The following is a 26,611-nucleotide window of genomic DNA, read 5'->3' as shown; positions in this document are numbered from 1 at the left end:
TCTTGATACTCTGTTTTCCATTTCGTTCAAACTATTAGTGAGGCTTTCTCCTGTCGTTTCTAATTGGCTTACTGGGTGTTTCACTTCCTTCTTCATTTCAGCCTGAGTAGTCTTCAATATTGTAGCCCTTTTCTGAATTCATTCAGAAGTTTATCCCTATCTTCCTCGAGTTCTTTGATTTCTTTGTTTGTGTGTTCTTTAAATTCACTGAATTCTTTTATCATGTTTATAATTGTTCTTTTGAGTTCCATGTCCTGCATTGTCTCTAGAGGATTCTCATTGTGCTCCTCTAGAGGATTACTGGTATTTGGTGGGGATATGTTATTTTGGTTTTTCATGTTATTATTTTTTCTCTGTGATTTTGACATGTGAATTTCTTTTGTAGTTTCTGATTCTTGTGTGAGACTCAAGCCTTCAAGTTTAAGTCTGCTTTATTTGTAAACTTAATGTGCCTTTGTGGTTTACTTTTGGGGCATGAAAAGCTGGTTTGTCTAAGCTTCCGGTTCTCTCTTTTGATTTTATAATGGAGTGGACAGATTGCTTCTGTCTTCAGGAGTTCCCACAGAGGCCCAAGTCAGATGAGGGTCAGATGCTCTCAGGCTTTCTCCTAAGGTCTGGATTCCTCCAGGAACGATTTTGGCCTCAGGAATTTGGGGGTTGGCCTGGCCTGGGAGCTGGGCCCAGGAAAGATGCTGGTCTAGGGCAGCTGGTGGCCATGCCACCCAGAGATGCAAAGGGAGATGGGGGCTGGAAGAGGCACCAAGGCCTCCTGGGGACTGCACTGAGGAACTGGGTTGGTCTAAATGTAAAGGATCAGGAAGCTGAAAGGTCAGCCCTGGTGTCCAGGAAAGAGGCTGGCGGACCATGCAGCCCAGGAAAGCAGAGGGAGGTGAGGGTACTTGGGAAGATTTTTACAGTGTACACATAATGCACTATTTTTCTGAGTTAGAAAACAGTCCAGTCATCATCCTATGTTGTTCCTGAAGTACGTTTGGTACTCTGCTTGGCTCCTCCCCACAACTCCCTGAAGAGCAGATACATTCCTGTCCTACACTAGAGCATCTTGAAGGCCACAGGGTACATTCAAAAGGGAAGAGATGCAGGAATCATCCCCAAAGGAGATCCAATGGGAAAGCCAGATAGACCCTCAAGGGCCTACCAAAGTCCTCATTCCTGTCTTGGGACATGGTGGGGTGCTGGTTAAAGGTCATGCTGCCTGACCAAAGCCATGTTCCATCCTCTGTACACGATATTTTCCCCAGCCCTCACCAACCAGGAATGAATGACAGCAGCAACACAACACTCCCTTTCTACAGTCACTGTCTCCAAATATTTTAGGTCATGTGCCCCTTTTAGTAAAAACATTTACAACAACAACTGGCCTGGCAAGAAATGCCCACCAGTGCAACAGTGGCACAAATATTATGGAAATAACCAACCACTTTCTAATCAGATTTAAAGTCCACATCATAAGATGGACCCCATACCTGGCATTGATATCAGGCCTAGGAACCTGAGGCTAGACAGGTCACAGGACATGGGGGAAGAGTCCAATACGATTATTTTGCTAAATAGATATAATATTCAACTGACTCCTATGACTTACTGTTATAGCCACAGATTAATGCATCTTTCAGCTTTCACAAGAGAAACTTCTTTATTTAGCAGATAGTGATTAACACAGAAACACACAATTGGCCAGTGCCCGGAGAATAAGAGACTACACAGTGATTATCCCTGAATTGGACACCTATATCAAACCTCTGCCTCCCAAGGCTCAGGAATCATTGCCAAAGACAGGGCAGAAAGAGCTAGAGTTGGTAGATAACCATAAGGAAACAGTTTTCTAGAGAGAGGATCAACTACTCACATGAACTCACAGCAATGGTGGCAATGTGCACAAGTTCCATGTAAGCTCAATCCAGACAAAATCCCAGCATAGATGTGGGGAAGTGGATAAGAAACTCTAACCCTACCTGAGGAAGTACTGGCAACCAATGGGTGCTGGGAGGGGGAGAGTCAGTCTCTTTCAAGGGTGTGATTCTCAGTAGGTTAACCAGGCTCCAGTGGATGGACCCACACTGAAGGACATTTGGGAACACAAATTAGACTCTATAGGCCTTAATGTATATATACTTTCATATGTATATATGAAATTGGGTGGGATTTAGTAAGGAGGTACAGATAAGGAAGGGAGCATAAATACAATAAAATATATATTGTATGAAAATTTAAATTTTTCAATAAAAAGGAAAAAATTAAAACATTTAACATAGCCATGTCTGATCGTTAGTTGGTTTCTGGATGTCTCAACACACAATATACACTTCAAGAGGGCATCATAGTAAATGGGAAGATGTTAGTCTTTAAGAGTTTGATTCTTTAAGTGCTTTTCTTCATTCCCCTTTTTTGGACCAATGTGTTATCAGCTTGTAGTTTTCATATCAACACGCAGATGAGAAGGAGCTCATACAAGGGGCAGGGAACCCATCACTCCACATTTCCTCACAGTTCATTATTCATATTACCTCCTATCTGCGGTGTTTTACAGATCATTTTTACGGGATTTCTGGATCATATGAAGGTTTGTCTGGGACTTTTTGAACAGGTTTAATTTCTTGTTTTTACGGCCTTATCAGAGACCATCTTATCCACTGAGTTGGCTGAGTTTCCCCAAATCAGAAAATTGTAAACATTGCTGAGGATGTAAAGAATTTGGTGCTTCCTTTGTTCGTTCCTTCCTTCCTTCTCTCCTTCCTTCTCATCCCTTTCCTTTCCCTCTTTCCCTCCATTTTGGCTTTTCATTTAAGTTTTTGCACTTATTCATCTATTTTGTGTCTATTTATGTGTGTTAATGACTGCATGCCATGGCACATGGGTGGAGGTCCGAGGACAACCCTCCTTCTACCATGTGGGTTCTGGAGATTGAACACAGGTCCTTAGGTTTGGTGGCAAGTGCCTTTATCCACAGAGAGATCTCACTGGCTCTGTCTTTTTTTAAAGACAGGGTCTCATGTATCCCAGGCTGACCTCAAATTCACTGTGTAGCTGAGGGAGGATGACCTTGAACTCCTGCCTCTACCACCTGAGTGCTGACATTATAAGCATATACTTTCACACTCAGCTTTCCTTTTTTAATTTGGAGATAGGATCTCACTGTGTAGTCCACTCTGACCTCAAACTCCAGGTGCTCTTGCCTCAGCCTCCTGAGTGTTGTGATTTCAGGCATGTGCCACTGTACTCAACAACATGGGAGAATCTTGAGAACATTATGCTAAACGGAGCCAGTTGAAAATTTCAATACTGTATTCTACCCCATGGAATAAATAAATTTTGCAAGAAGAGAAACTGCTAGAGATTTGATGCACAGCAGTGTGGATACAGAATAATGACAACTGTACCAGGGTTGTGGGGAGGAGACAATGAGGGCTGGGTACAAAGTTTTCACTTGGAATAATGGAAAATTCTAGAAATAAATAGTATTGGTGGATACACAATGATGTAAATATACTCAATGCCACTGGATTGTACACTTGCATATTTAATGATATGTATATTTACCACCATTTTAAAACTTATGGTCTTCACTATCTCCCTCCCCTGCAACATTTTTTTTTTTAACTTGATTAAAAACTGCAGTCTGAGGAAGGACTGTACTCACAGCAAGTACCTTAATTCAGGTTAACATCCCTGTCTTTTAGACAGGCTAATAATAAAATTGGGATTTCTTAACTAAACCAAATCTTTTCTATACTTAAAAGCCACTGGAGTTCTATCAAGTTACCAAAACAGGTAAAAGACAAGAATACACAGTCAGGAACTAGAGTGATGGCTCAGCAGTTGAGAGCACAGGCTGCTCTTGCAGAGAACCTAGGTTCGGTTTCTACCACCAACATGGCAGATAACAACTGTCCGTAACTCCAGTTCCAGGGGAACCCAACGCCCTCTTCTGACTCCCTTGGGCATTGCACAACACAGGTGCACTTACACACATGCAGGCAATACACTCATATACATAAAATAAAAATAATAAATTAAAAAAGAATAGTCACATGTGCATGCATATGGAGGTCAGAGGACAACCTCAGGTGGTGTTCCTCAGGCTCCATCTACCTTTAAAAAACTTTTGAGACAGTGTCTCTCACTGGCATGGAGCTTGGTACCTAGGCTAGACTGGCTAGGCAGTAAGCCCTAAGGATCTTCCTGTCTCCTCCTCCCCAGAGCTGGTATTAGAAGCATGTCAGCCTTTTTTACCTGGGTTCTGGGATTAAACACAGGTACACATGCTTGCAGGGAAAAACAATTTAGCATCTGAGCCATCTCCTCAACCCAGAATAAAGTATCACAGTGGGAAAAGAGAGGTTCCAGCAGGATTTTGGCTGTAGGCTGCCGCCAAAATGCATTGTGTCGCTTCCCAACCACTTCTCCATCTCTGGAGAATGGAGTGTCTGAGCTTTCACCTCCATAGATCCTTTGGGTTCATCAGCCGACGGGTAGGTATCCTTATAGATGGTCTGTTAGAGAATGTACCATGGACATGCAGGAGCCTGGGGTAGAACAAGGGGCACCCCTGCAGTCTTACAAGGCTGGTCCTGGGTGTGGAGGGTATTCACCTGTGATTACGGATGTCAGCATAGATGCGGGGGGGGGGGGGCAGATTAAGGGCACCTACACCAGACTGGCAGCTCACAGGACCAGAAAGGGCCCCACAGATGTTGGAACCCCAGGTGTAGCATCACCAATGGCACCCCCATTTATGGCATGTTTCTAATGTAAGCGGATGTGAGAAGTAGCCCCCTTTCACATTTGTTTCCCCAGCGCTCTGTCCAGAATGAGAAGGATCTAGGCACTGTCTTTGGAATCCCAGTTCAGAATTGATACTCTGCAGTCCCATTTCCGTAGTCAGTCACATTTGGTGTGTTCTCCTCCAGTGTTCATTGAAGGCAGCACAAGCAGAGCCCTGGTGCTCTCAGGACTCAGGACTCAGGCTTGGCCTCCACCAAGTGAGAGAAGCTGGTTTGAGCATTTCCAGTGCTGATGAAGTATGTGACCCAGGAAGGGCATGGTATGGCTCTCTAAATCTAAGCCCCAGAGACTAAATGCCAAGCGTTACTCTTTGAAGCAGGTATCTATTACTCGGCTATGATGAAGCGTAAGATGCTATTGACTGTGATCTTCACCCAAGGTCAGGAGGCCAAAGCTTTTTTTAAGTAGTTCTTTAAATCAATGAATATGGTGAGTGGTGAGGACAAGGGCAGAAGGATGCACCTAGACTTCTACAGCAATCCCTTCTCATCCGTGGTTTCAGAGAACAGAGGTCATCTGTGGTCCAAAAACATTAAGTGGAAAATTCCAGAAATAAACAAGAAAGGAACTTTATGGTGGAGATACCGGACACACACTGCCTCAGTCAGTTGATGGAGGTCAGCGCACATTTTAAATAACTTTTACTGCAGCATATTGCCGTCACTGCCCTGTTTTAGTCTGCATTGCTCTTGTTAGTCTCCTGTTGTGCCCAGTTTATAAGCTTTATGATAGGCATATGTGGGAGAAGATGGTACATATAAGGTTCAGTATGATGCAATTTCAGTCATCCACTGAGGGTCTTGGTGCATACCTCAGCAGAGAAGAGGACCATACACAAAACAGCACTTACGTAAAGAATGCCCTTCTTAGTATACCAATCAAAGTAGTTATGTGGTGGTGGGAAAATAAGTCATAGAATCCTGGGCTTCACCTGAGCAGAGGGGCCTTAACAATCTGTATGTAAACTAAAGAGTAGAAGAGTCAAGCTGCTTCTGCGGGTGCATATATTATGCATAGATACTTTCGCCTTGAAGTTTGATCCCCAGTCTTCAGCTGCTGACTGTATGTGAATGGCAACTTCCTTGCAAAGAGTCCAGGATACAAAGGAGAAGAGGGATCACTTTGTGGTGAAGATGCCTGACACATGTTCTGGCTGGGTGATCAAAGTCAACATCTACAATGACAAGTTGTGCTGACAGTGTGTACCCTTAAATCATTATAATGAGAAGGGCATTTTGTACCTTTGGCATCTTCCTCAAAGTCTATAGGCCCAGTCTGATCATAACAAGAACAGTAGACAGATTCCAGCTGAGGCAAAAGCAATATAGTATCTTAACAGTGTTCCTTAGAACTGTCAAGGTCATTGGAAGCAAGGAAGTCATAGTAAGAGGAGAGACATGGCAACTAAATATGGCATAATGCCTAGATGAGACCCTAAAGAACCAAAGGAAAACTACAAGAATCTGGGTAAATTACACTATCCTCACAACATTTCTGTTAATTAAAATGTTTAATTATTTCTTTTGTTGTGTATATATATGTGCTGGTGTTTGGATGTATGTGCATGTGTGTGCAGGTGCACATAGAGGCCTTTTATCTACTTTCATTGTTTTCCTCTATTACTCTCCACTTTATTTTTTGAGACAGAGTCTCACATTGAACCTGCAGCTCACTGATCCACTAGACTGACTGGCCAGCAAGCCTCAGGGATCATCCTGTCTCTGTCTGCCCAGCACTGGGATTACATACCCATGATGTTGTGTCCAGTACAACAGTTTTTATGTGGGTTCTGGGTATTGAACTCAGGTTCTCATGCTTTAATTACTTCTCTGTTGCTGTGATAAAAAGCAACCAGAGAGAAAAGGGTTTTTATTGCATCTTACAGCTGATAATCCATCAACAAGGAAAGCCAGGGCAGCAACTCAAAGTAGGAACCTAGAGGCAGGAACTAAAGTAGAGAGCATAGAGGAATGCTGCTTACTGGCTTGCTTCACCTGCTTTACACAGTACATTCTTATACAATTTGGGGTCACTTACCTAGGGATGGCACTGCCCGCAGTGGGCTGGGCTCTCCCACATCAACTAGCAATTAAGAAAATGCCTCACAGACATGCTCACAGGCCAATCTGATCTGGAAAATTCTTCATTTGAGGTTTCTTCTTCTGAGGTGACTCTACACAGCAAGCACTTTACTAAGCCATCTCCCCACTGAAACATATTTTTAAATAAGAAGTTAAAATCACAAACAGAACACAGGTTGGAAGGGCTGTTCTGTCTGATACCCTGGAGGGAGTTGAGGATCCTGGATTTGCACTAGGCCAAACTGGGCTTTAGGGGGACCCACAAGACTGGCTGGGGCAGGTGCTGGTGTCATTTAGAAAGATCTCTCATCTTACTCTGGTTAGTCATCTCGTCTGTGCGGAAATGGATTTAGAGTTGATTTAGGGTTGATTAAGAAGTAAACATTTAATAAGCCAGGCATGGTGGTACATGTTTTCAATCCCAGCACTTGGGAGGCAGAGGCAGGTAAATCTCTGTGAGATCAAGGCCAGCCTGGTCTACATAGTGAGTTCCAGGACAGCTGGGGCAACAGGGAGACTCTGTCTTAAAACAACAACAACAACAACAAAATTTAAAGAATTAAACATTTGAATTGCTTATAAGTAACAAGTCCCCCACCACTTCCACCTCAAAGCTGTCGAACTGTGCTTCCCCGAGTGAGGAGTATGCACAGTGTGTTTATGGAGAGCGCTGCGAAACTGCAGCAGACCCCATGCGTGCGGACAGTAGTAGCATCCTCCCCCCAGCTGTGAGTTTCTCTTTATTGGCCATTATCTTCGGGAGCCCTCTGCCACCCTAGTCTTGTGCAGGCCGCTGAGGCCATAGGAACAAGCCTTAAGTCCAGAACCCTGGCTCTTTGCTGTGGGCTCACCTCATTCCCCATTTCTTATACCATTCAAACTGAGTATGCTGGGCCAGTCTTCTGTCATGCCACACTGTGGCCAGCATGACAGTGTGCAATAGCATGACTGTTCTCCTGGATGAATGGGCAGCACTCACACTGCAGACTCACCAGACTGCAGAAAGAAACAGTAAGAAATCATGACCAAGGGCTCAAAGTTCTGCCTATCTGGTCTTGGAGGTCTGTCTACTGAGCTGAGCTGTCACAGGTAAAATCTCTGTGAACAACAGATGCCTGGGGGAGGGGGTCCATTTATCTTCTCTCTAGTTTTATATCTCAGGCTTTGCTGGGGCTTGCTTGTTTGTTTTTGAAGCAGAGTCAATGCAGGCCAGCCTCAAATGCACAGTCTTCCTGCCTCAGTCTCTCATATCCTAGGATTACAGGTGTGCTGTTACTGCATCCAGTTAGACTTCCCTGTTTAAATCAACAAAACTCACTTTGGATGATAATGAAATATATATACATATGTGTGTGTATATATATATACACATATATGTGTGTGTATATACACATATATGTGTATGTATATATGTTCTTGTGATTTGGTGAGGATAGAGACCCATTTGAGAAAGAAAATAAAGATACCTCAAAAGAAACAATTTAGGGCTTGGGTAGAGAACATGTCTAGCATGTGTGAAGCCCTGTGCTCAGTCCCCCAGCACCAAGAAAGGAGGGGAGGGAGGGAATGAAGAAGACGAGAAAAAAAGGAGAAGAGGGAGGGAAGAACCACACTTTCATGTGGAAAGCTGTGCCTCTACTGGTATGTCCCCCAGAGCAGGCCTTACCCTTCATCTTAAAGCACTGAGTGGTCAGCTTGGGTTTCTGTCACTGTACTGATTCAGTGCCTTGCTTTTTATTCATCATCACTGTTGTCATTTAAAACAGCATCAAAGGAAGATAAGACTACATTGTCTTTGGGATAGAGAAAAATTCCCCACATATCAAGCTCATCAAATTTGACAAAAGCCCTAACCTCTTGGCTGCTTGGGCTGCGTGTATTTTAAATACAATTACATAATGTCTTGGTCCAATGCATTTAGAAGGTGTTTTACAAAATCCTTCTTTTATTGGCTATCTTTCCAGGATCAGGCACTTCTAGAAAAGCTGAGTATATAAATTCTTTGGAATGAGTATGAGGTGTTTCTGGCTCCAAAACTGGAATACCCAGAAACCAGGGGATCATGAGGGATAATGACACAGCCACTGCACAGGTCACAACAGAAACTGTGGGCTTGGGGAGGGAAGATGAGCCTACCATGGGTAGCTCAGGGCTAAATACCTGTGCACATACTGCTGATAAACAGCACTGAGCCACTCTCCTTGGGACTTTGTAGAAAACACTACTTTCATTGCAAACTTCTAGCCTTTATATTTATCTTTCTGCATTTTTCTTTTCAACATTCTTCTCTCATTTATGAATGACCACACCAAAAAAAAAAAAAAAAAAAAAAAAAGAGAACCCTTTGAATTGTTAACAGCTCACTTCATTCTTAGAGGTAAAATGTTCCAAATGTAAAAATAAGCATTCTATTTCCTTAATATCTAGAATTCTGGGCACTGTCATTTACAGTGCTTGGTATGGGATAGTTAAATATTGCTTGGTAATGTACATGGTATCAACAAGATTTTTTACTGGAAGACTTTCAGTGGATGGAAAAAAGTGATACTCATGTAGCCAGTTGACTCTTAGCTCCTAGAACATGTGTTCCATGTCAAGCCCTCTGTATGGACAAGGATAGGTTGATGCTATCACCACAGTGTGTTGCCTAGGGAGCTATTGTGAGATTATTTAGGGCATCACAGCCTGCTTCTGCATCTGTGGAAAGAAAGTGTCACTGTACATACACCAAGTAGCTTAGACCTTTACCCTAATGTGGTCACTTAGTACTACTGTGACTAGATGACTGTTCCTACAGTGGACATGGATGGCTGTTTGTTAGTACTTTCAGGAGTTGTCCCCGGGAGGGCCTGTGCTGGACAGCTTTAGTGTCAACTTGACACACCTGGGTTGAGGGAGCCTCAACTGGGGAATTGCCTCCATTGGACTGGCCTGTGGCCGTGTTTGTGGGCATCTTCTTGATAATTTGGTGATGTGGGAGGGTCTAGCCCACTGTGGTGGTGCCACCCCTGGGCAGGTGGGCCTGTGTTGTATAAGAAATAGGCTGAGCAGGGGCTAGGGGAGCAAGCCAATAAGCAGTATTCCTCATGGCCTATGCTCCAGCTCTTGCCTCCAGGTTCCTGCCCTGAGTTCCTACCTTGGGCTCCCTGATGAACTGTGACCTGGGAGATGTAAGCTGAATAAACCTTTCCTCACCAAGTTGGTATTGGTCAGAGTATTTTGTTATAGCAATGGAGAGACAAACTAGAACAGAAACCAAATCAGAATCCAAGTGGAGTCCACAGACATGTTAGAGAGGATACAGAATAACCCAGGGTGACTCAAGAGAAAGGAACGGCCCTGCACATCAGCAGCAAAGAGACTACAACCAACTCTGTCCAGAAGAAAAACACAAGACAGGGAGTAGAAGTAAAAGCCTGAAACAGAGGCCACAGGAGGAGGCAAACTGGAATGACAGAGGGCACGAGAAGCCTAGGCATGGACCAGCCAGCCTTGGAAACTTCTCCTTCCAGGCACCCTTATAGGTGGGCCATCAGCTGTTAACAAGGCTCCTGCTCCAGTCACCATCCTTTGGACCTGTTATAAATCAAAAGATGAATTCTGTGTCCTTGGCACAAGCAAGAAAGCTGAGAAGATGGTGACTTGAGGTTGTGGTAGAAGGTCACCCATGAGGAGAGGCTTCTGGGTGAAGACCACTTTTCATTGGACTATATTTTAATTCAGTCCTTTTGTTAAGCCTGAAAATTATTTTTTGTAAATTTTTAATTGAAATTTTGTGTATTTCATAAAGAACATCTTAATTATCTTTGTACTCTTTTCCCCACTGGTCCCCTCCCATAGCCCCCACACTGGATTTCATGCATTCTGTCATTTGTGTTAAGGCCTATCAAATCAAGTTAGTGTCCTTAGATGTCCCTCAGTGCAAATTAATTCACTGAGGTCTAGTCAGCCTATCTAGAGTCCCTCCCTTTAAGAAAATCAGCTTTTTCTCAGTCAGCAGTAATTAGCTTCCAATGGTTCTTTGCCTAAGATTGGGCCTGCTGCCCATTTCCACAGTTCTATGCTGGAGTTTGTCTGCTTGAGTTTGCATGGGTCTTGAGCCTGCTGACACTATTGCTGTAGGTTCATATGAGCAGAGTCCCAGGAGCCTGTGGGACTATTTCTGTATGGTCATATACCTCGTCCCTGCCTCCTACAATCTTTCTGCCCTGTATTCTGCAATGGTCCCTGGGCCCTGGGTGGGTGAAGTTTACTAAAGGAGTCCTGACCAAATGACCTACACTCTGTAGACTCTTACTCTCTACGCTTTGGCCATTTGTGTCTTTTTGTGTTCACGGCTCTCTATTGCATGAGGGCACTTGGTTGATGAGAATTGAGAGATAATTAGTATTCTCTTGACCCCTTGTTCCACTACGTTCAGTGAGCCTTAGGTGTAGAGGTTCCATTGCAGATGTATCACTTAGGATTGGGCAGTTTACAGACAATCTCTGTGTATGGCCAGTTGTGGAAATTATTTTCAAGTGCCATTATTATTATAATATACAAATGGTTAGAACAGAGTTAAAGTACAGGCTTACCATTCCTCCTTGCAGTTCATACCATCTTTCTGCTATCGTTTTCTTTGCTTCTGAAAATTGACAGTCCCTAGTGTCATGCCTTTTGAAAGCAAACTTGGCATTTGTTTTTTATTAAAAAGTCCTTATGTCATTCTTTAAAAAATTTTTAAATTTATTGTTATTTTTAAAAAATATTTTGTTATTTTTCTTTTATGTGTATGTATTGCCAGCATGCACATAAATGTACCCATATTGTGCAGTGCCTGCAGAGGTCAGAAGAGGGCATCAAATCCTCTGGAACTGGAGTTCCAGATGGTTGTTAGCTGCCATGTTGGCAATGGGAACTGAGCCTGGATCTTCTGCAAGAACAGTCAGTGCTTTTAACTGCTGAGCCATCTCTCCAACCCAAAAATTAATTTATTTTTATTTTATGTGTATGAGTGTTTTGCCTGCCTGTATATAAGTGCACACATGTCATGGAATCACCTCAGAGACCAGAAGAGGGTGTTGGAGCCCCTGTAACTGGGGTTAGGAACAGTTAACTAACATGTGAGTGCTGGAAACCAAACTCTGGTTCTCTGCAAGAATAGCCAGTGCTCTTAATCACTGAGCCATCTCTCCAGCTCTGATGATATATATTTATCTCTGTGGATTCATGTATTTCATCAGTTCTGGAATATTCTCAACCACTATGGCCTTGAATGTTGCTTCTCTTTCTTTCTCATTGTTCTTTTCAGGAATTCTAATCAAATAGATCTCATTTATTATCTACGTCTTTTATCCATGCACACATGCTTCCTTGTTCATCTCTTTATGGTGTCCTTTGAGAAATAGCTTCAGATACATATTGTCGTTCACTAGTTTTCTCTTCATCTTTTTCTAAATTGCCATGTAGTATGTATTTGTGTGTATGTAGGTAAAGTCTATCATTTATGTATCTATGTATCTATCAGTTATCTATTGACCGAAAGATAAATAATTTACATACCATATACTTTACCTATTTAAAGTTTACAATTTAATGCTTTTTAGTATACTTGGAGTTATGTAAGTAGCACCACAATCAGTGTCAGAACACTTCCATCACAACCTGAAGAAGCCTCAGAGCTGATGCTGATGAGACAGCTCAGTTGGTAAAGGTGCTTGCTGCCCAAGTCTGATGACCTAAGTTCAATCCCCGGGACCTAAATGGTAGGAGAAGAGAACTGACTCCCACAAGTTGTCCTTTGGCTTCCACGTGCATTCCATGGCAGGTGTGAACCCCCGTCCCCCAATGAATAAATAGACAAATGTAATAAAAAACATTTAAAATCTCATATCCAGAGCTGGAGAGATGGCTCAGCAATTAAGAGCACTGGTTGCTCTTGCAGGGACCCAGATTTGATTCCCAGCACCCACATGGCGGCTAACAACAGTCTGTAACTCCAGTTCCAGAGGATCCAACACCCTCTTCTGGTCTCTGCAGACACTGTACAACATGATGCACTTACATACATGTGAGCAATAAACTCATATGAATAAAATAGAAATAATAAATAAAATAGTTAAAAATCTCATATTCATTTACAGTCACTCTCCACTTCCCCCTATTGTCCTTCTACCCTAGGCAAACACTGACCTACTTTTTGTCTCAATATATTTACTTAATCTGAACATTCATAAAGGTGGAATCAAATTATATAGAAATACGTTTGTGATATGTTTGTGACTGATGTCTTTCATTCATCATAATTCTGAGCTGTCTTTTAAGACAGCTGTTTTCACTGTAGCAGCTACATTTCTAATTTTATAACATCTATCATTTTTGTTTTCAGTTTACCTAATCTTCTGCTGGCCTCTTGTTATTTTTGTGACTTTGTTTTTAAATGTTTCACACATAGTTATCCTGTTTTTGAATCATTTCAGTAGCCAAGTTCTTTGAGGTTCTGAATTTACTGGCTTTTCACATGGTAGTTTGTTTCCTTGTGTATTTGGTAATCTTAAACTAGAAACTGAAGCTTAGTTCGGATCCATTGGTAGGAAGCCTGAGGGTTTAAGTCCTCAAGAGAATTCACATAGGCGTCTGCAGCAGGCAGGGGTGCTTTTGACTTAGCATCTTTTTTCAAAGGTCTGGCTTAAAGGCAGAGCCTAAGTTGCATCTCTAACTCCCCAACTCCCCCTACCCGAGCCCCACTCACAATGCTGATCACTGATCACAAATGTTTGCTTGGTTTTTGTTTCGTTTTATTTCCCTTTTTATGACAGGGTCTCATGTAGCTCGGTCTGGCTTAGTATGCTATATAGCTGAGGGTGGTCCTGAACTTCTGATCATCCTGACTCTACCTGAAACACTGGCATCTGTAACTACCTGATTTTATGTGGTGCTAGGGATGGAACCCAGAGCTTTTTGCCCTCATCTGCCTTTTTGTGTGTATGCTGACTGCTGACTTCCCTCAGCCTGCAGCTCATGTGTGAGTGTGTGTGTGTGTATACATGAGCATGTGTGCTTGTTGCTCAGAGCTGTCCTTGACCTTCTGCATGCCCAGCAAAACAGAAGCTTGCCCTTCAGAACACCCAGGTTGCCATCCTAGTGTGCTTCCTGGAAGCTCGAGCTTGCCTCTCTTTCTATCCTGGTTCCCTAACCTAATATGAACCTTGAAATCCTCTGCATCTGTCCATTTCCAGTGCAGATCTGCCAAGCCTATCCCATGTGCCTGCAGCTGAGAACTCCAATAGGACAGCTTCCTGGTTGTGGAGGAGCATCTGTGAGCATCGTCAGAGTGCTCAGCCTGTCCTTGGGGGGCCTTACATCTGTGAACTTCCTTAGTCATCAACACCTCCTCATTTTACAAATGAGGAAACGGAGGTCCAGAAAAGTTGGGCAACTTATTTGTGTTCCGTTGCTTGCAACTGTAGGAACTGAGAGGTGGAACAGAACAGTCTGCTTTTCTCCATTGTCATGACTACAGAAAGAAAAGGAAGGGTCTAGGACCACTGGGGACTCAGCAGAGGGCATCCTGTTGCTCAGGAACTGGCTATAGAAGTCAGACACTCATGAAAGCCTGGGTTGACCGCTTTTCTGACCTTGTGCCATGGCAAAGCAAAGCTTGGCAGTAAGTCCAAGATCTCTGAGCTTTTTCACGGTTGAAAAAAAAAAAAAAAAGCCCAAATCTTAACTCAAGGGTCTAGCTTCTCCTTCCTGCTTCTGTGTTCACAGGATACAAAATCAAGGCCACAGCTGCCTCCAGTGAGCTACACTAGTGGTTTCGCTGCATTTTCAGTATGACTGGAAAGCTCTGAGAATAGACTCTAGACTCCACCTTTGGCTTGATCCAACAGAGGCATGAAATTGAAGGTCAAGTGTAAAAAGGCATCTGTCAATATTCAGAGTCTCTAAGTGACACTCACGCAGGGACTGATAGCTGACAATTGGCCAAGGGAAGACAGGCAGGTCATTCAGTAGGACCCTAGCCCTCCTCATGCACAGTGGATAGTCTGGGGATATGCTTTCTCCTAGTCGGCTGCATCCGTAAAAGTAAGCATGCTGTTTATAGTGTTGACCATTCATTAAGTGCTCACCTATCCCCACGCAGTGCTTGCCCAAAGCAGCACATACAAAGCAGTGCTGTAACATTGGTGTTGCATTCCCAATTCATGGGGGGGGGGGGTCATGGATTGACAGAAATGACTTTCCCCAGGTCCCACAACCAGAAGGGGAGGAATCAACAGGAACTCAGCTCCAGGTGCACCAGAGCCTAGACTGAGGCCCTCCACACTTCACCCGGTAGTGACCCTTAGTCTCCTTTCTTTACTGCACAGATGGGAGGGTATCAGTGCCAGGCAGGTCACAACACCTACGGGCCAACAACAAGCCTTTTCTCCCGGGAGCCACCATTCGTATTCCCTCCCAGGTGGCTCTAGTTATCAGGAGTCCTGCCTACTGGGTTTCTCAGCAGCCAGAAGGAAGCCATTGGGCCTGGGACCTCTTTACCTTCACTGCTTCCCAGCTGGAATTCACCAGGTGCTGCCGGAAGGGCCCAAAACCTGAAACCAAAGATACCAATGGTTGCTCAACCCTGGCCCCACACCATCAGATAATAAGTTGTTGTAGACCCCAGGGGAACTCCTGCAACCTGTCAGTCTGCTGGGTTCCTCAGTGTGAGGCACAGTGTATGTATGTGGGTGGGGTAAAAGAAAAGGGGTTCTGTGGACTGGAGAGATGGTGGAGCAGTTAAGAGTGCTTGCTGAAGTTCGTTACCAGCACCATGTTAGGTGGTTCACAACCTGTAGAAGAAGGGATCCAACATCCTCTTCTGGCCTCCTCAGACCCCTGCACACAAGGCATACATTTCACACACACACAAACATTAAATAGATAGATAGATAATAGGTAGATAGATAGATAATAGATAGATAGATGATAGACAGATAAATGGGGGGGTGTCTCTCTGATCTACTGCCAAGGTAGAAGGGATGGGAACAAGTATGGGCAAATGTTGGATTGAAATGCAAGCTGTATTAGTTGCTTTTCTCATAGTAGCTACAAAATACCTGGCAGGAGCAACTTAAGGGAGGAAGGATTTATTCCGGCTCGTGGTTCCTGGGAGCTGTCCTTCATGCTGGGGAAGCAGATCTTGGCTGTAGCAGTGGAAGTGGGAGGGAGTGGCTGGTTACAAACACCAGCAATCAGGAAGCAGAGAGCTTGTGCTGATCCAGGATGGAAACACCAGCAATCAGGAAGCAGAGAGCTTGTGCTGATCCAGGATGGAGCTATAAAGGTCAAGCCTTGCTTCCCAGTAATCTGCTTCCTCCAGTTAGGCTCTACTTCAAGGTTCATGAAACACATGAACCCATTTCACATTCAAACTCTAACATGGGCTTGTAGAGAACCAGAAACAGACCCACGTAAATATGTCCAACTGCTTGTTGATAAACGTTCAAAGTAATCCCACGGATGAGGCCCACATTTTCAATAAATGATGCTGGAGAAATGGGACACTGTAATGCCTAGTGTTAACTGTCAACTTAACAGAATCTAGAATCATATGGGAGCCAGGCCTCTGGGGATGCTGTAGGGTATTAGCTTGATTGTATTAACTGACATGAGAAAGACCCACTCACTGTGGTGGAACCACGCCCTGGCTGGGATCCTGGGATGTATAAGTGGAGAAAGGGAGCTGAGTAGCAGCAAGCATTCACTCTCTATGCTTCCTGATTGTGACTATAGTGTGACCAGTTGCTTCAAGCTACTGCCATCCTGACCTCCCTGGTTTGGTTCTTCCCATATCAAGTAACTTAACCAACTGTCTTAATCGTGAGCACAGACATGCCCACAAGCCAATCTAATGTAGATAATCCCTCTTTGAGACCTAGCCCACTGTGGGTGGCACCATTCTCTCTAGGCAGAGTGCCCTGGAATGCCTAAGAGTAGAGAAATAGAGCTGAGCATAGTCAAGCAAGCAAGTGAGCACACATGCATTCATTTTTCTCTGCTCTTGACTGTGGGTGTGATATGACTAGTTGTTTGAAGTTCTTGCCTTGACTTTCCCACAGTGTAACCTGGAATTTTAAGCTGAAATAAACCCCTTTCTCCTCAGGTTGCTTTTTGTCAAGGTATTTTATCACAGCAACAGAAATGGAACTAGAACACACACCCAGTGAAAAAATCAGAAGGGAAGTAGACAAAGCTATAAAGGGATACCGTGAGGGAGGGGTATGGTGATGGTCAATTTTTACAGCTTGATTGTGGAGGTGACTCCAGGAAGCACAGACATGCCCACAGGCCAGATTGTATAGAATTATCTGTACAGATGTGCACACACATACTCATTCCCCCCTATTCTCTTTTTCTCTCTTTTTCAACTTTTCTCTCTTGCCCCCCTTCTGTCTTTAGTAACAATGTCAGTATGCTGGCTTTGATACAGAAGACGTCAAGATCACTGTAGTGAAAGGTGCAAGGAGCTTTCTGAACATTTCTTTGCAATTTCCTTTGGATCTATGATGATTTTCTAAATGAAGAAAATTAAAAAGGTGTGACCTCCAACTGGGGAGGCCAGCCTGTCAGATTGGTCTGTGACAAAGGGGGACATCCATCCTAGGAAGGGCTGCAGGTAGGGGGCAGCACTGTTCCACTCAGTTTTATCTGGACTAGAGCTGAGAGTTCTTTACCTGATCCTCACATCTCAATTCGCACAAATTCTGAGACTGCGAAAGGGCTGGGATTCAACACCAACCTCTGAAACCCCAAGTCCCTGGACCCCATAAGGCAGCAGCTCTGGAGAGGAGTACCAGGTATGCCTGATAACTGCTGAGTGTCTGGATCTTGACCCACCCACAGGATTGGCTCACAGGTAGCAAAATTCTCAGGGGAGGGAAAAGTTTTAAAAGGGATGTCCCAACATGCCCAGAGTTACCCTTTGGCGTCTACTCATGGGATACACAGTCTGGGAGCATGCAGCCAGAAAGAACAGCAATAGAAAATACTGAGATTAAGGGAAAATAGTATTGAGAAGCCAGGGTCCTTCTAGGAAAATATAAACGTGTCATCACATGCACACACAAAGCACATGCTTTAGAATCATATTCAACTTCAGAAAAAATTACGTCCCTTATTTGTTTTAAATTAGGAAAAATAATGCAGCAAGTGAAGGTTGGAAGGTCTGTTTTGCTAGGCCAAACGTCACTGTCAACTTGCCGGCCCTGGAGCAGAGCTCGGGAATCAGTTGGAGGAATCTTGTGGAATCAAGAGGCCTTGGGAAGGATGCAGGCTCTCTTCGTCTCTCATTTTATAGTCAGGGTCTGCCGGAACACCTTGATCTTGAGGTAGTTTGTAGAGTTGTGGCATGTCCACCATCTGTCTGTGTGTCAGTTGTCCGGGCAAGATTTACACATGCAGCAAATCCAATGAAATGAAGAGACTGCTCCCTGACAGCTCAAAACATAGCCAATAAAGGCAGGACAAGCTCTAGAATCCAGTGGGCATTCCCCAATGGTGCCTGATTACCAGCTACTTGCCAGCAAAGACAGACTGACAAGACAAAGGCAGGGATGAGAGTGACTCCAAGAGGGGCCAGCACCCTTCCATTCTCATATTTCATTTGTGACAAGCTCTGAATTTACTAGCTGTAGAATTTTCTGAGGAACCACTGAATTTCTGGACCCAAAATAAGGAGATAAAAGTGCAAGGGAAGGCGGGGCGAGGTGGTGCACTCCTTTAATCCCAGCACTCGGGAGACAGAGGCAGGCAGATCTCTGTGAGTTCAAGGCCAGCCTGGTCTACATAGTGAGTTCCAGGACAGCTGGGGCTACAGGGAGACCCTGTCTCAAAAAGACAAAAAAAAAAAACCAAGGGAGATAAAAGTGTCTGAAAAGAATTTTCTTTTTCTTTTTTCTTTTTTCGGAAGGTTGATCAGAGTATGAATTACTGTCTGAGAATATTTAGTGAGGTAGCTTTCTATTAAGACAGGTGACAGGAATCTATGTGCCTTTAATCGAATACAATTTGAAAAACTTTAAATGTGCCAAATGTGTCTGACTAAAAATAAACAAAGTGTCTGACTAAAAATAAGTAAAGAGCGTTGTGAGGAAAGAGCAAGCCCCCAGGGACCAGCTGTGACAATGATGTGAAGGGCAAAGTGGAAGTCACTGGATGTGCTTCTGAGACGGAGGGCTGAGGTTGGCCTGAGGTTGACCAGGTTGACCTTTGGGGGTTCAGAGGCATCAGTCAGCGTGTGTGCCTCTGTGTGTGCCTGTGTGTTTGTATTGGTCTGTGTGTCTGTCTTTGTGTCTGTGTGTGTCTCTATGTATGTCTGTGTGTGTCTCTATGTGTGTCTGTATTTTTTATGTGTGTCTGTGTGTGAGCTTGTCTGTGTGTCTGAATGTGTACCTGTCTGTGTGTATGTGTCTCTGTGTCTTTGTGTGTTTACATGTGTGACTGTGTGTGTCTCTGTGTGACTGTGTGTGTGTATATGTTATGTGTGTGTATCTGTCTGTATGTGTGTGTGTGTGTGTGTGTTGGTTCAGTGTTCCCATAGCAGCCAAACACTACCAGGGTAGGAACTGTCTATACAGCTTGGTCATTGTGGCAACACAGTGTGAGCCTGGCCAGGGTCTATCCCTTCTGAGCCTGCACTTTTACCCTTTCTACTAGGTCCTAGGCTCAGGAACAACAGGTGCTGGCCTCCGTTTTCTCCCCAAGGGGCTGAAGGACAGACAAGGTCTGAGTGAGCTTAACTCACAAAGTGGGCACCTCCAAGCTTGCCACTAGAGTTATTTGTGGCAAATGAGGCACAGACCGGAAAGCCTGTGTCCCCAGTTTGTTTTTTTAATAGGACACAGCAGGAAATCAGCTTCCATCTGTAATTCCTAGCACCAGTTGCCACTCATTTTCCCCCAGGGGTAATTGTTTATGACCAGGATCGGGCAACTGCGCATTCCAGGCAGTGGCTAAAAGCAGCAGCAACCGGGACCGCAAGGCCCATGCGGCTTACCGGTCACTAGCACACAGCGGGACTGCGAATCCATGAGGCCTCGGTGCCCGCGTCTCCTCCTGCCGTCCGCGTCCCCTCCTGCCGCCGTTGCCCTGTGCTCCTCCCGCCTGGCCTCTCCCCGAGGCGGCGATCCGGGGCCCCCAAAAGGCGAGGGTGGTGCAGAGAGAGTGGCAAGGCGACGGCCTTGGAGCAGAGCCGGATCGCGCCAGACGCAGGGGCCGGCCAGCAGCGGACGACGGTCCCAGGGTCACAGCGCCACCGAAGCCTCCTTGGGCCTGGGTTAGTTTCCCGAGTATGGCTCCAAAGTGCTTGGCCGTGTAGGGACCCACTGTCCCTGGACAGAGTGGGCGTCTAGGTCCCACGATTGAAATTATTCAAACCAGGGCCGCGGGCCACCTATTAGTTTTTTGCACCCATCTTGATTTTTTTTTTTTTTTTTCTCCTTCGTAGACCTCTCCCCCGCCCCACTGCCCAGAGTCCTCTGTGTTCGGCTATTGTCACTCCGTTTGTGATTGCCCTTGAATTCTACAAAACATTTAAACACCTGAAAAACACTCCCAGCTGCTGCCTGTAGGTGTTGATTGCAAGCACCTACTGTTTAGAGGCTGTGGGTCTGTGGTCCTGAGCGCCCCAATTTTCTTGTTCTGTGAAGTGGAGCTCACCCCCTACCAAATATGGAGCTTACACCCCCCCCCACCCCCAACCCACGTTTCCCCCTCTGTCAGCCGCAGCATCCTGGAGGCACAGGGGCACACCAGCCAGCTGAGGTCTGCTACAGTCAGAAGGTGTGGTCCTGCCGGTGCAGTGCTTCCCTGGCTGAAGGTGCCGTTGTTTTTCAAGACCTTTTTAAAAAAGGCTTTGGCATTCCCCTGGGCTCTCTAGGCACCTCCTTTTTTAATTGTCAGGGACACGGAAAAAACCCCCAAACCAAAACCTATTATTTGGGGCTAGTTCTACTGAAGTTGTTTTGCAACATTTTGACCCTTCAGAGCGCAATATTATTATTATTTATTTATTTTACTAAACATACTCTTTTCCAAAAGCTATGTAATAGGAGAAACAACACTGATCATTCTCTCTTCCCATCTGGGTGGGGCCAAGCACTGCAACCTACTGCTCCTGGAAAGTTGTCTGTGCCCTGTGTGAGAGAGTGAGACCATGTGCTTGTGACTACTTAATTGGACCTCGATTTAAAAAAAAAAAAATTGTGTCCTGTTAATTGGGATCCTTGCTGAGGATTCAACCCCACCTGAGACCTTCCTAGGACTGGGAACCCACTACCTTTTCCTTTAATTGGCCCCTGGGGGTGGGGCTCTGGCTTCTAGTTACCAGGGAACAGGTGAGAAGTGCCATTTGTTTCAGCAGCTTAACCACCACCTGTCCTAGGAGGCTGAGGCCCACCCAATTCCAGAGAGACTGGGGGGCTCTGTACTGGCCCTGGTCAAGTACCTAATTTCTCACACTCCTGTGGCATTTGCAGTCATTGTCCCAACTCCCTTTAGCAAGTGCCCCCTCCTGCCCCTGGTTTGTGGCCCTTACATACTACTTCTGTTAGGAGAGATTTGCTTCCCTGTCCCAGTTAAAGCAGGCAACAAAATTGCAGTGTTTGTAAAGGTGATTGCTGCTAGTGGCCCTGTATTGTAACTAACTTGTGTTTACTAACGTTGACTTACTTGCTTAGAAAAAGCAGGCTCCTTAACTGCTATGATTACTAATTTCAGTTTTAAACAGTGCCACTTTTCTGATGGTGTAGTTGCAATTTTTATTGCAGTTATTGTTAGTATCATTATTACTATTTTATTTATTTTTATTTTATGTGTATGAGTGTATTGCCTGCATGTAAGTGTACCTGTGTCATACAATCCCCTAGGAGGTCAGAAGAGGGCATTGGATTCCCCTGGAGCTGGAGTTACGAATGGCTATTAGCCACCATAGGGGTGCTGGGAACTGAACCCTGTTCTCTGCAAGAGCAGCCAGTGCTCTTAACTGCTGAACCATTTCTCCAGCCCATAGTATCATATTTAGACAGGGTCTTGGGGTGTTGTCCTGGCTAGCCCAGAACACTTAGGTTCTTGCCTCAGCCTCTCAAAAAGTTGGGGTTATAAGTAAATGCCACCATGCCCAGCTGTTATTAGGTTTGTTTTTTTTGTTTGTTTTTGTTTTGTTTTGTTTTAATTTTATCTTAAACTGAAATGTGTTCTGAACTTTTCACTTTCCCTTAATTCAGTTATTTTTCTTTGGCCCTAAAGTTTTCTATAAGTGTAATGAATTTCAAAAACCCTAAACAATATAAAATATTTTACTTAGACAATGACATGTCTACTGTTGTATTCATTCCCACTTGCAGAAAGAAAAAAAAAGAGCCCACCAAATTTCCACCCTCTAAAATGAAAACAGCCCAGAGAAGTATGGATTTTGAGGTCTGCCATCTGCTCTTTCATTTCTTTTTCCACTGTAAAAACAAATGGTCTCTAACAATCGCTGATGTCAAACACAATCTTTGGGCCGATGAAATACAGTAAGCCTGAGAATGACTAAGGCAACTAGAGGGAGATGTTTTGTTTAACAGAAAACACAATGATCGCCTTACAAATTGTTCCCCAGAGGGAAATATTTGTGATTATATTTGACTCTGGGATTAAGAGAGCAAGGTGTGACCCTCTTAGTGAGCCATGGGCCACATGTGTTCTCACCAGCAATGGCCGAGACGCAAGATCCTAAGACTTCAAATACCTCATGTTTTGAACCAAATGTAAAACTCCCGGATTTGTTTTAAATTCCTTACTGGTGAGTGATGGTGACTTCCTGCTGAAGCAAGAAAATGGATTAAAAGGGTTTGTTTATTGTCTCTGAGACAAATAGCTCTACAACACAACATAGACATTCATACAGTGGGCATCAATGAAATTTAATCAAACTGATCAAATTCCTTCAGGAGGAGGGAACAGAATCAATCATTAAAGAAGCACTTACAGGGGCTGGAGAGATGGCTCAGCAGATAAGAACACTGACTGTTCTTGCAGAAGACCGGGGTTTGAATCCCAGCACCCACATGGCAGCTAACAACTGTCCATAACTCCAATTCCAGGGGATCCAACAGTCTCTTCTGTCTTCCGCAGGCATTGCACGACATAGGTGCACTTACCTACATGCAGGCAATGCACGCATACACATAAAATAAAAATAATAAAATTAAAAAAAAAAAGAAGCACTTACATCAAAAATAATCCTAACATCAGGACTGGAGAGATGGCTCAGCAGTTAAGAGCACTGATTGCACTTGCAGAGGACCCAGGTTTGGTTCCCAAATGGAGCTGCACGACATGGGCGCTCCTACCTACATGCGGGCAATAAATTCATACATATAAAATAAAAATAATAAATATTAAAAAAAATAATGCTAACATAAGCCCTTCTCCCTGTCTCTGCTTCCAGAACTGCCTGCTACTTACCTCTACCATCAGACAGCCCATATCAAAATTACTTCTTGTCAAAGCACTAACTGATTCTCCAAAGATGTTACTCCACACTTGAGAATCATCCTCCCCTACTCCCCGATACCCGAGCAGGGCCACAGCTAGCACAGCATATGTTACTGATGATCACTGTGGTTTGGAAATATTAAATGCAAAATTCTAGATATAAGCAATTTAAATTGCACATTGTTTGAAGTTGTGTGATGAAATCTTACATTGTTGTGCTCTGTTCTATATGGAATATGAACCATCATCACTATTTCCAGTGTATCCATGCTGTATATGCTGCGTGCCCCTTTGTCGATTAGTAGCTCTTTTGTTTATCAAATGGACTGTGCAGATATCACAATACCTGTGTTCATCTAACCCTTACTTTACTTAATAGTAACCCTAAGAAATGGAGCTGGCTAGTCTATTAGAGCATATTGTTATAATTGCTCTATTTTATTATTATTTGTTGTTGAAAATTTCTTACTATGCCTAATTTATAAATTAAACTGTAGCATAAGATTATATGTCATAAGAAAATCATAGTTTTCATGGTTTGGGACTATATTTTGTTTTAGATTTCTGCTGAGAGCTCCTCACAGATAAGTGGCAACTGCTATACAATTCAAATAAACACAAAGATTATGTGATTTAGGGAGCTGGGGAGATAGCTCAGTTGGTAAAGTGCTAGTCTTACAAGCATGAGAACCTGAGTTAAGTCCCCAGCAACCACATGAAAAATCTGGGTTTGGTGGTGTACACCTATAGTCTCAACACCGGGGAGGTAGAGACAGGAGGATCCCTGGGGCTCACTGGCCAGCCAGTCTAGCCTAATTAGTGAGCTCCAAGACAAATTTAAAAAAATATTTTATTTATTATTTTTTTAAGTGTATGAGTATATTGCCTGCATGTATTGTGAGTGCACCCGTGTCCTGCAATGCCTCGGAGGTCAGAAGAGGGCTTCAGATTCCCCTGGAACTGGAGTGAAGGATTCATAGCCACCATGTGGGTGCTGGTAATCAAACCTGGATCCTCTGCAAGAGCAGTCAGTACCCTTAACCGCTGAGCTATCTCTTCAGCCCCAAGACAAATTTTAAAAAGACTCAAAGGAAATTTCTGAGGAGGACTTCTACAAGGTTGTCCTCTGGCTTCCACATACTCTTGCACACACTTGCATGTACACTCTCTACATGCATGTACCCACATACACACAATCGTGAACACACATGCATTTAAAAAAAGATTATGATTTAGAATATTAAAAAAAAACTATTTATTTTTAATATTTTTTATTTATTATTTTTATGTGTATGCTTGTATTGCCTGCATGTAGGTAAGTGCACCCGTGTCTCACAATGCCCACAGAGGACAGAAGAGGCTGTCGGATTCCCTGGAACTGGACTTTCGGATAGTTGTTAGCTGCCATGTGGGTGCTGGGATATATTATTTTTTATTTTATGTGTATGAGTGTATTGCCTGCACGTACGTAAGTGCACCCGTGTTGTGCAATGCCTGCACAGGTCAGAAGAGGGCATTGGATCCCCCTCAAACCTCAAACTGTAGTTAGCCACAAGTGGGTGTTGGGAACCGAACTCTGGTCCTCTGCAAGAGCAATCAGTGCTCTTAAATGCTGAGCCATCAATCCTGTCCCTTGATTCAGAATATTTTATCAAAAACCCTTGCTTTACTTTTTTTGTTAAGTTCATACAAAAGAGCATTCTAAATAAATATGGCAAACATTATTGTAGTTTGCCATGCTTAATTTATTAATTACATTAGTAATTAACATAGTATGTAGTAATTAATAGTATTTATTATTTTTACCAGAAATTAACTGACTCAATTATCGATTTATTCTTTTTGTTTGGTAATAACTGCAACTCAGCTCCCTAGCCTTGACAAGCAATTGCTGACTGGTTGTACAAAGTGAGATTTGGCTCCAATGCCCAAGTAGATAAGGACCCCAAGATCCACTCTGTGTTCTTGGAGGTACCTGATGCTTATATTCACATTTTGCCTATGATCAAACCACCCTGAAACCATCCTGAACCCACTCAATCTTGTCTAGTATAATTTTTGCTTCCCATACATTAAAAAAAAAAAAAAAAAAAAAAAGCCAGGCATGGTGGCACAGGCCTTTAGTCCCAGAACTCCAGGCAGAGGCAGGCAGATCTCTGTGAGTTCAAGGCCAGTCTGGTCTACATATGAGTTCCAGGCCAGCTAGGGCTACAGGGAGACCCTGTCTCAAAAAAGACAAAACAAAACAAAAACCCATCTTTTTAAACTGTTTACAGTTCTTTCTTATTTAATAATTAGCACTTTGGCATTTTTAGAACATCCTGAAATAACCATTTGAAACTGTTTTTTTAATTATTTATTTTCATTTTTATGTGTTTGTATGTGTGCTTTGTGAATTTATGTATACCACATACATGCAGGACCTCACAGGGGCCAGAAGAAGGAATCAGATCCCCTGGAACTGAAGTTATAGATGGTTGTGAACTGCCATATTCTGCAAGAGCCATTGAACCAACTGTGAAGCCCTGAACATTCTTTTTAAAAAATATATCTATTTCTATTATCTTAATTATGTGTATGTTTGTATCCGTGTGTGGGTACAGTGCCCTCAGAGGCCAGAGGTGTTGGATTCCCTGGAGTTGGAGTTACAGGCAGTTGTGAATCAACTGACATGGGTGATGGGAAGCAAACTCCAGCACTCTGCAAGAGTAGTTTGCACTATTAACCATTGAGCCAAAGTCCCTGGCTCTGTTTGAACCAACCTTTCGTTTAACAGCTCAATGTGCTGATTGCTCCACAGATACATTTAAAACTGTTTTAAAGTAAACCAAAAATTGGGATGTATAGAGGCTATATTACAATGATGAGATTATTTTTAGCATTCATAGGAAATTGGTATAGAAAATATTGAGTATCTTTTTTTTTCTTCCTTTTTATTTTCTTTTGTTAAGGCATATTGATATATGGCCTAGGCTGATTTTGAACTCCTTAGGCTCAAGAGATCCTCCTGCCTCAGTTTCCCCAGTCTTATAGATCCTATAGGACCACCATGCACAGTCCAGATAGTGGGTTTCCTTTATCTTTCTTTTATACTTAAAAAAATGTTTTAGCTGAGCAGGGCGTGGTGGCACAGTCCTTTAATCCCAGCACTTGGAAAGCAGAGGCAGGTGGATCTCTGTGAGTTCAAGGCCAGCCTGGTCTACATAGTGAGTTCCAGG

Source organism: Nannospalax galili, unplaced genomic scaffold (assembly GCF_000622305.1).
Source record: "Nannospalax galili isolate Female #2095 unplaced genomic scaffold, S.galili_v1.0 scaffold63, whole genome shotgun sequence".
NCBI lineage: Eukaryota > Metazoa > Chordata > Mammalia > Rodentia > Spalacidae > Nannospalax > Nannospalax galili.
Note: the sequence above shows the minus strand (reverse complement) of the source record.